The sequence below is a fragment of the Chionomys nivalis genome, chromosome 1 (genome assembly GCF_950005125.1).
Source record: "Chionomys nivalis chromosome 1, mChiNiv1.1, whole genome shotgun sequence".
Classification (NCBI taxonomy): domain Eukaryota; kingdom Metazoa; phylum Chordata; class Mammalia; order Rodentia; family Cricetidae; genus Chionomys; species Chionomys nivalis.
The window spans coordinates 66,823,512-66,833,592 of record NC_080086.1 but is presented as its reverse complement, the minus strand read 5'-3'; positions in this window follow the sequence as shown (position 1 = coordinate 66,833,592).

The following is a 10,081-nucleotide window of genomic DNA, read 5'->3' as shown; positions in this document are numbered from 1 at the left end:
TGACACGTTGGAAAACTGGATCAGTCACTCTGTGGACTGCCCTCATTTCTGGTTTTGTCTCTCACCTTCCTCATGGTACCACTTAACCTGCTTTTCTCTCCCCTCTCTTGCTGCTACCCAGAGCGCAGCTCTCGGGGCTTGATCAGACAGACTTCTCGTGTCGGGAGACCACCAGCATAGGTTCTTTAAGGTTAATTTTTATTTTATGTGTATGAGAGTTTTTTTTTTCTTTTTTTTTTTTTTTTTTTTGGTTTTTTCGAGACAGGGTTTCTCTGTGGTTTTGGAGCCTGTCCTGGAACTAGCGCTGTAGACCAGGCTGGTCTCGAACTTACAGAGATCCGCCTGCCTCTGCCTCCCGAGTGCTGGGATTAAAGGTGTGCGCCACCACTGCCCGGCTGAGAGTTTTCTTACACAAATGCATGTGCACAGTGTGTGTGCCTGGTGCCAGAGGTACCTGGCAGGAGGAAGTGTCAGTCCTCAGAGTCTGGGGTTACAGGCAGTTAGTTATGAGACTCCCTATGGGTGCTTGGAACTGGACCTGGGTCCCTTCAACAGCAACTAGTACTCTTACCTACTGAGTCCACAGGGTAGTTTTTTTATTTGTTTTGAGTCGGAATCTTGCTACAAATTTGTCTTGGTTTCTCTCCATGTTTCTGTGATAAAATGCTCAGACAAAAGTAGCTTGAAGGAGGAAAGGGAATATTCGGGCTCACACACAGTCCGTCGTGGTGGGGAAGTCAAGAGTGTAGAGATTCAAGCAGTGGGGCACATCACATCCACATCGGGAGGCAGAGATCTAGGAATGGATGCAGCTGCTCAGCTAGCTTTCTCTGCTTATACAGGATCCAGCCGAGGAAGGGTGCTCCCCACAGTGGAGAGGCCCCACCTCAATGAGCTTAGTCAAGATAATTCTCCACCCAAAAGCACTGAGGCCCACTCGCAGGTGATTCTAGGCCTTATCAAGTCGACAGTGGAGGTTAGCCATTATGGGGATAATTCTGAACCACCCTTAAGGGTAACTACAAGAACCTTTATGGTAGGAAGAGGGAGGGCAGAGGGGACGATGGGTCATGACGCTTGCCGTGAAAGCCTGGCAACCCGAGTTCAATCCCTGAAGCCCACATGAAGGTGGAAAGAAGGAGCCAACTCTGGAAAGCCGCCCTCTGACCTCCACAAGGGTCTGCTGTGTGCACGCTCCTTCCCATTCCCAGGTAACAGTAAAATTAACACTTTACAAGGAAAGAGATGGAAATTAGGAGCGGGAAGCTGGAGGGGCTGGAAGAAAGGGTCACAAAGAGAAGGTAAAGAAACAGACCCTCTCCGGGGCTTCCAACAGACACAATCCTGTCTTCACTGGCCTGGGCCCGGTGAAAATGATTCTAGATTTCCATTTCCACCAGAAGAAGAGAATACATTTGTGGTGGTTTTTTTTTTCTTTCTTTCTTGTCTTTTCTTTTTTAGACAGGTTTCTCTATGTAGCCCTGACTGTACTGGAATTCAATGTGTAGACCAGGCCAGTCTCAAACTCAGAGATCTGCCTGCCTCTGCCTCACAAGTGCTGGGATCTGAGGTGTGTGCCACCATGCCTGGCTTAAATTTGTGGTGTTTTAAGCCACTGTTCATTAAACACAATAAGAAACTAACACTAAGTTCTCAAAGGTGTTTTATTTAGCTAGGTGCTATGGCACATGTTTATAAACCTAGCACTAGGAGTCTGAAGCAGGAGAATCACAGGTTCGAGACCACCATAGGCTCCATACTGAAACCTTATCTCAAAAGGAAGAAAACTTAGGGGCATGAGACATGAGAGCACCCTACCCTATCTCAAAAAAAAAAAAAAAAAAAAAGACAAGAAAAGGAAAAACAAAATGAACCCTTACCAATATCCAAGTTTTATTTATATTTTATTTTCCTTTAGGGAACAGAATCCAAGGCTTTGGGATGCTGGGCAAACATTTTACTTGCACTGAATACACTTCAGTCCGGATATATTTTAGAAATTTTTGAGATTATAATTTAATTGTATCATTTACCCTCCCCTTTCTTCCTTCTCAACCCTCCTGTATACCCTTCCTTGCTCTCCTTCAGATTTGTGGCATCTTTTCTCATCAACTGTTACTGTCAATATAGCTTTTGAAATAACAGAAACCGCATAAACTCTTTTGGATTTCCCATTAAGAATGGATTTATGGCTTCACTGATGTTTTACTGGAAGACTGAGTGGCCCAGGTTGCCCTCATGAGTAGGGCATTCTAGTTGGGCCTTAGTTCTAGTGCCTGTCCTTCCTTGTGTGAGAGCCAGCTGCTTCTCTTTGGTGTCTGTGGCTCCTATTTTCTGACTGGCTATTGGAGGCTTTCTGCAGCCATGTTTGCATCTGGGTGGGAGGATGTGGCTCAGGCCCTTTGCATGACTGTGACATCGCTTTTGCCAGCACAGGTTATAACTGTCCACTTTTTTTAAAAAAAGATTTTATTTATTTATCATGTATACAACATTCTGCCTCTGTGTATGCCCGCATGCCAGAAGAGGGCGCCAGATCTCATTACAGATGGTTGTGAGCCACCATATGGTTGCTGGGAATTGAACTCAGGACCTCTGGGAGAGCAGCCAGTGCTCTTAATCACTGAGCCATCTCTCCAGCCCCTAACTGTCCACTTTTTGAGATGTCTTTTTGCAGGTTTATTTCCTGTACTGAACTCAGGACTCCATGAATGCCAGGCAAGCATTCTGCCACAGAGCTACCGCAGGAGTCTCTGCGACCTCCACAGCCAGCAGAGTGACATCCGAGGGAGGCGAGGAGGCAGTTTGTTTCATGATGGCCAGTATTGGTTCAAACTCCAGGAGTTTCACCGTGAGTGGCTTATTTTTAAGCATATTTAAGCACAGCACAATTTGGTGAACTTTCTTGGTGATAACTCAACCCTGCGTGCACAACAAAGCAAATTAAATAAAGATTGGATGTGACTACATCAAAACTCTTTGTAAAGTCCATAAAGAGAGGTTCTACAGACTGACTGAGAAAAACAAGCTTAAGATAAGAATCTGGGGGAGGATCCAGAGTGGTTTCTGGCCACTCGGACATCACAGGGATCAACAGGCCAGTATGCAGGTCTTCTCCCAGCCTCTTGAGTGTACTGTATTCCTTTCTCTTGAAGGAACAACCCTGTGTGCTAACATCCCAGGTTCCCCTAGTGCTTATCTGTTAGCACAAAGACCTCTGGCCCTCCTCCAAGCCCTTTTAGAGGTTCTAAATTGGGAACAGAAAGGCTACCTCCCAGGCTGTGTTACTATTGTTACTATTATTTATTGGACAGGGCCTTATGTAGCCCAGACTGGTTGCTATGTAGCTGATGACCTTGAACCTCAAACCTGCCTGCTTCCACACCTGGAGTGTTGGGATTACAGGCATGCACGAACACTACTCATTTATCCAGGGATTCTTGCATGCTGGGCAAGTGCTCTTCAAATCAAGCCACATCCCCAGCCCGTCTGAGTATTCTGTCCCATCAGCTGCACATCTGGCTGAAAATCCCCCATGGAGGTAATCAATCAGGAGGGTCATTCCCTCTGTCATGTTTCTGGCCTCTCTAGGATATTTGGGAGTCAGTAGTCTCTCATGTGTGGCCTCTCTAGGATATTTGGGAGTCAGTAGTCTCTCATGTGTGGCCTCTCTAGGATATTTGGGAGTCAGTAGTCTCTCATGTGTGGATCTTGCTGTTTTTAACACGGCACTGATAGCCTCTGGGAGCCCAGAGCCTCCATTCACTTCTGCAACCCCGTCACTTTGAGGGTGGAGAACGTTGTTCTGTGTCTGGAACATGAACAACACACCTGTCTAGTTCACTTCAGCACTGGTGGGAGAGCATCTGCTCAGCCGATGAGGTACAATACACAGTAAAGATACCTTAAAAGTCTGTGTTGGAGCCGGGCGGTGGTGGCGCACGCCTTTAATCCCAGCACTTGGGAGGCAGAGGCAGGCGGATCTCTGTGAGTTCGAGACCAGCCTGGTCTACAAGAGCTAGTTCCAGGACAGGCTCCAAAACCACAGAGAAACCCTGTCTCGAAAAACCAAAAAAAAAAAAAAAAAAAAAAAAAAAAAAAGTCTGTGTTGGAGCTGAGTTTGTGATCCATGCCTGAAATCCCAGAACTCTAGGGGTGGAGATAAAAGTGCCACAGGTTACATAGAGGTCAGCCTGGTCTCAGGGTGACCTCCAGGTCAGTAAGGGTTACATAGTGAGACACTTACCCTCCCCACGAATAAAAGAAAAAAAATATTCAAAAGTCAGGTGTGATGGTGCACACCTATCATCGTAGTAGTTGGGAGGTATAGACAGGAGAGGTTCAGTCACCCCTGGCTCCACGGTTTGAGGCCAAATGACACTGGGAGGAAGAGGAAGAAGGGGAGGAGAAAGAAAGAGAAGGAGGAGAAGAAGAAAAGGGTGGAGGAGGAGGAGAAGGAGGGGGGAGGAGAAGAGGGAGTTGAGGGAGGGACACGTTTATCACTCAGAGGCTAAGTCCTCAGGACCCCTTCTATTGTCCCTTGATAAGTAGTACCCATTGCAAGGCTGTCCACCACTTAGCATTTCCTGCAGTGCTTGTCTCAGGTCGGCTTCTCACACTCTGTCCCATCCCCATCCCCATCCCAAATGACCAATAGTTTTGCATAATCTTACCCACTGTCTGCCTTCCCACCTTCACCAAAGCATCCCGCCAGTGCGCCTCCCCGCCAATGTGCCTGCCTCCCCACTAGTGGCCTCCCCGCCAGGGGCCAGTGCGCCTGCCTCTCTGCCAGGGCACCTCCCTGCCAGTGCGCCTCCCCTAATTATCACCTTGACAGCTGTGCCACTGCTCTTCCAGGAGAGTGACTTAGAGTCCCTTGCTGCCTTATGGCTGCCTTCCTAATCTCTATGGGTAACTGCTTGCACCAGGACACACCCACAGTCTTGCCCAGAGCACAGCTGCAGAAACTCTGAGGGCTGAACAATATTTTTAGGAAGTATCCCCCTCCCACTATTGGGAAATAATTAGAATCACCCTTAGAAAATCCCAAATTCTGTTGGGTATGGTGGCATACACCTGTCACCCCAAAATTCAGAAGGCAGAGGCAAGAGGATTGTAAGTTCCAGGTCAGCCTGGGCAACAGAGTAAAACTGCTTCAAAACAAACAAAAAACAACAAACAAGAAGCCCCAAATGAACAAAAAAATAAAGGAATCACTCTGAGTGAAATGTAGCAGTACAGAGAACTGGACACTCAGAGGCCATAGCTTGCCCTTATTTATTCATTCAAGCATTTACTGCTATCTTTACAGACACGTAGAGTTTTTGTTTTGTTTTGAATGGGTTAAAATCCAATTCTGTTGAGACATATTTCTGGCTCTACTGCACCAGCTCTGGGCACCTCTAGTCCTTCCTGGTTGGTTCCTTTGTTTTTCTGGCATCCCCCAGACCTCTTCCCCTAAGGACATCCTTATTTTCCACGATTACAAAACGATTCGGGCTCATCCTGTTTTCCTTCCTCTGGTTCTAGAAGCAGGGATTTCTCCAGGTCTGCAGTGGGTGTGGTGGGTGGTCTCAACTTCTAATCTAGAGGAAGAGGCCCTCTGGAGGGTCAACTCATGCCAGGGCACAGATAGCAAGTTGGCAGACTCTTTCCTCTTCGGGTCACCAGGCAAGCACTGCCAAGCTCCATGGCCCTTTTATGGCCTCAGTCCTGAGCCAGCAGGAAGCCCAAACTTGCCAACTGTTTAGGCCAGGGCGGAGGAAGAAGGGTAGGGGGCAGGGGTAGTACATCTGGGCTCCCTTTGCCCTTTCCTGGAGGCTGCCTACAACTGTGGGGAAGTAAGAGGGCAGGAGGTGGGGGCGGCTCTGCGGCCAGCATGAAACAGACTCTAATGGAGCATAACAGATTCTTGGTAGTTGAAAGTTAAGAAAGAACTTTCATTTGAAAAACTCTGGGAGTGTACTGTTAAAAAATGGGAACTTCAGCTCAGCAAAGGGCGTGTGTGTGTGTGTGTGTGTGTGTGTGTGTGTGAGAGAGAGAGAGAGAGAGAGAGAGAGAGAGAGAGAGAGAGAGAGAGAGAGAGAGAGACTGGTGGTCAGTGTGAAAGGCCAGTGAGTTAGTGTGAGGAGTGGAGTGGGGACTTCCGAGTCTGTAACCTTGGGCCAGTCAGCTGACCTGTTCATACCTCAGCTCCTTCTCCAGCACCACGTCTATCTGTACGTCACCATGCTTCCCACCATGATGACAATGGACTAAACCTCTGAAACTGTAAGCCAGCCCCAGTAAATGTTTTCTTTCATGACAGTTGCCTTAGCCAGGCATGATGCTAAGTCCCAGGACTTGGGAGGCAGAGGTAAGTGGATCTACACTGAGTTTGAGGCCAGCCTGGCTTATTAGTAAGTTCAAGGACAATCAGGGCTGTACAGAGGAACCCTGCCTCCCTGTCTAGAAAACTAAACCAAAATAAAACAAAAAGTTGCCTTGGCCATTGTGTCTCTTCACAGCAACAGAACATTGATTAAGACTCCACTGGATCCTGTTTCAAAAAATTAAAAGAAAACAACTAAGCCTACACAAGTTTATAGTGTGTAGATGGCTAAGAAGCCAGTGTGAAGGCAGAGTGACATAGGCAAGAAAATCACTACAACTCTTTTTTTTTTTTTCTTTTGTTTTTCAAGACAGGGTCTATCTGCAGCTCTGGAGCCTATCCCGGAACTAGCTCTTGTAGACCAGGTTGTCCTCAAACTCACAGAGATCCGCCTGCCTCTGCCCCCCAAGTGCTGGGATTAAAGACGTCGCCATCACCACCACCCGGCTCACTACAACTCTTTTAACTTCAGTTTGCAGTTTTCCAGTTGGTGACTTCGGAGAAATGGCGTAAGCTCTCTGCTTGGGTTTCCCTCCTTGTTGAACTGAGGGTAGCAAGAGAACACTACTTCACTCCTGTGGTTGACTTTGGGATCAAATGAGATAACACAGAATGTAAACAGGAGGTTCCCAAACCCACAGGTTTAACCTTTACTCTTTAGGGCTCTCAAATTATATGCAGACAGTGTTAAGATTAGAAAGACAACAAATTGCTGGCACTGTTGATTCTGGGTGGTACTTTTATTTTTCTTTATAGTTTATGTTTTTTCCAAATAGCTTAAAAGGTTTTTTTGTTTGGTTTTTTTTGGACAAGGTCTCCTGTAACTTAGGTTGGACTTAAGTTCACTTTGTAGCCAAGGATGACCATGGACTTCTCTTTTGTTTTTTTCAAGACAGGATTTCTCTGTAGCTCTGGAGCCTGTCCTGGAACTAGCTCTTGTAGACCAGGATGGCCTCGAACTCACACAGATCCTCCTGCCTCTGCTTCCCGAGTGCTGGGATCCGCCTGCCTCTACCTGCTGGGATTAAAGGCATGAGCCACCACCACCCGGCTTGATCATGGACTTCTGACCCTGCTGCTGCTTCCATCTTCCAAGTGCTGGAATAAAGGCATGTTCCCCTCCGCCCGACCCAGTATATGTGGTGTTGGAGATAGAAACTAGGGCTTCATGTATGGTAAGCAAGCTGTCCACCCCAACTCCAACAGTGGAGATGGCCCTGAGTCTGAATCCCTAGGACCCACGTAAAGTTGGGTGTGGTGCAAAGCATACATTCGTACTTCCAGTGAGTGCCCTTACCGTGAGAAGAAAGGTAGAAAAAGGAGACTCCCAGGGAGCTCAAGGTCCAGCTAGCTCAGTGTACTCATGTCTAGGAGAAAACAGCAGGGCCCCTATCCAAAATGTGGTGTGAGGAATGACACTGGAGGTCACACACACACACACACACACACACACACACACACCCTACTGTGGGATTCTGACCAAATGGGTTGTGGTGGAGTGCTCCCAAGAGTTTCTTTCCCCTGCCAATCCTCCCTGTGCCCCCATAGCTTTTGCGTTCCTGTTGAGTATTTGGCCTGGCAAGTAGAAATTTGTGTGCTAGCACACAAATTCTTTCCTAATAAATAAAGGAAAACAATAGTAGAACTAAGAAGATTGAGGGAGGAGAGCGGTTATTAGCCAGATAAAGTTTGTATCTATCTTAGCAGGAAGGCAACAGATTACAGCCAGTGCCAAATTTAGATATAAGCACAGAAGCGATTTATGCAGCTAGGTGGGGTCAACCTCAGGCCTGGAAACACAAATGGGTCTATGAGGTATATTCTCCGAGGTGGGTCGCTCTTGTAGAGAGCCTGAGTGAGGCCCTGGGATTGATCTCCAGCATATCATGGGAGGTGGTGGCTCAAGCCTCTAACTCCAGCCTTAGGAAGAGGAAGGCAGAAGGACTAGGGGTTAAAGGTTATTCTTGGCTACATTTCATATGCGGGGCCACCCTGAGGTAGATGAGATCCTGTTTTAAAGAAACAAACATAAGTATGTCTGGATTGAAGCTGAGCGTGGTGGTGTTCATCTGGAATCCCACCCAGTAGGAGAATTGGGAGTTTAAGGCCAGTTGATGGTAATTTCAAGGCCAGCTGGGCTACCAAGGGAGGACTCTATCTCAAAATAAAAATAAGTTGATAAAGAGCATGGTGGGAAACACCTTTAATCCCAGCACTTGGGAAGCAGAAGCAGGCTAATTCTTGTGAGTTTGAGGCCAACCAGGGTTATGTTAAGACCTTGGCTCAAATGAAAAAATTTTTTTTTGTTTTGTTTTTTTTGAGACAGGGTTTCTCTGTAGCTTTGGAGCCTGTCCTGGAACTAGCTCTTGTAGATCAGGCTGGCCCTCGAATTCACAGAGATCCACCTGCCTCTGCCTCTCAAGTGCTGGGATTAAAGGCACGTGCCACCACCGCCAGCAAAAATTTAAAAATATGATTGGGCAGGATGATTCGGCCAGGGAAGCAAGTGCTTGCTGTGGCCCCTGATGACCTGGTTGGCCCTGGGAGGAGAACTGAGTGAATTGTCCTCTGACTGCTACACACGTGGGTGCATGTGCGCACACAGAGACAGCTAGACAGACAGACTGGGCGGGGGAGATAAAGTAAACTAAAAGAGATAGCCCAGGATATGGGAAGCTTTCTAAATCTCTTCCGATACTTTTAAAATTTGATTGTGTTTGGTGGGAGAGGGTGTGCTGCAGCCAGTGTGCATGTGGAAGTTTGAGAACAATTTGCTGGAGTTGGCCCTCTCCTATCATGTGGTGCTTAAGGATCAAACTCAAGTCATCAAGTTTGGTGGAGCCTCCTGATTTGTTTGGGTTTTTTGATCTGAGTATATTATGTACACATATTTGAAAAATATTCTAAGTCAGGTGGTGGTGGCGCATGCCTTTAATAACAGCACGTGGGAGGCAGAAGCAGGGGCAGGCGGGTGTCTGTGAGTTCAAGGCCAGCATGGTCTACACACACACACACACACACACACACACACACACACACAGAGAGAGAGAGAGAGAGAGAGAGAGAGAGAGAGAGATCCAAGGGTAGACAGAGAACTCTGTCTCAAAAACAAACAAACAAAAAACGAATCTGTGTAGGCTCTGAAAGTTAACAACAGCAAAAAGTAAAGGCTCACCAAGCAGCCCCGGCTGGTGTAGCCCGGCTGGCCTTGGATTTGCCTCTGGAGCCCTAGGATTACAGGCTGTGCTGCCATGACTTCTTGGCTACGAATCCTAGGCAAATTTCTCTAGTCTATAATTCTGTCTTCTGGGAAACTAAATTCACATACAGGATGGCTCTGAAGATGAAATGAGGTTGTACACATACAACTCATGAGTGAGTGTTGGCCAACTCCTGCCATAATTTAGCATCCAAAATTATTAATCATCATCTTCAACCAAGCGTGCTGGCAGTACTCAGGACACTGCACAGCAGGCATGTACGAATGGATTCAGATGCTGAAGATTAGCTCTGGAGAAGGCTTGCCTACTACAAGAAAGACCCTGTGTGAAATATAACTCTAACATAAAGTTTGTGAGTTTTGTTTTGTTTTTTGGACAAGTCTCACCATGCAACTTTGCTGGCCTGGAACTCACTATATAGACCAGGCTGGCCTCAAACTCAAAGGATCTGCCTGCTTCTGCCTCTCAAGAGCAAGTGCTTGAGTTTTTG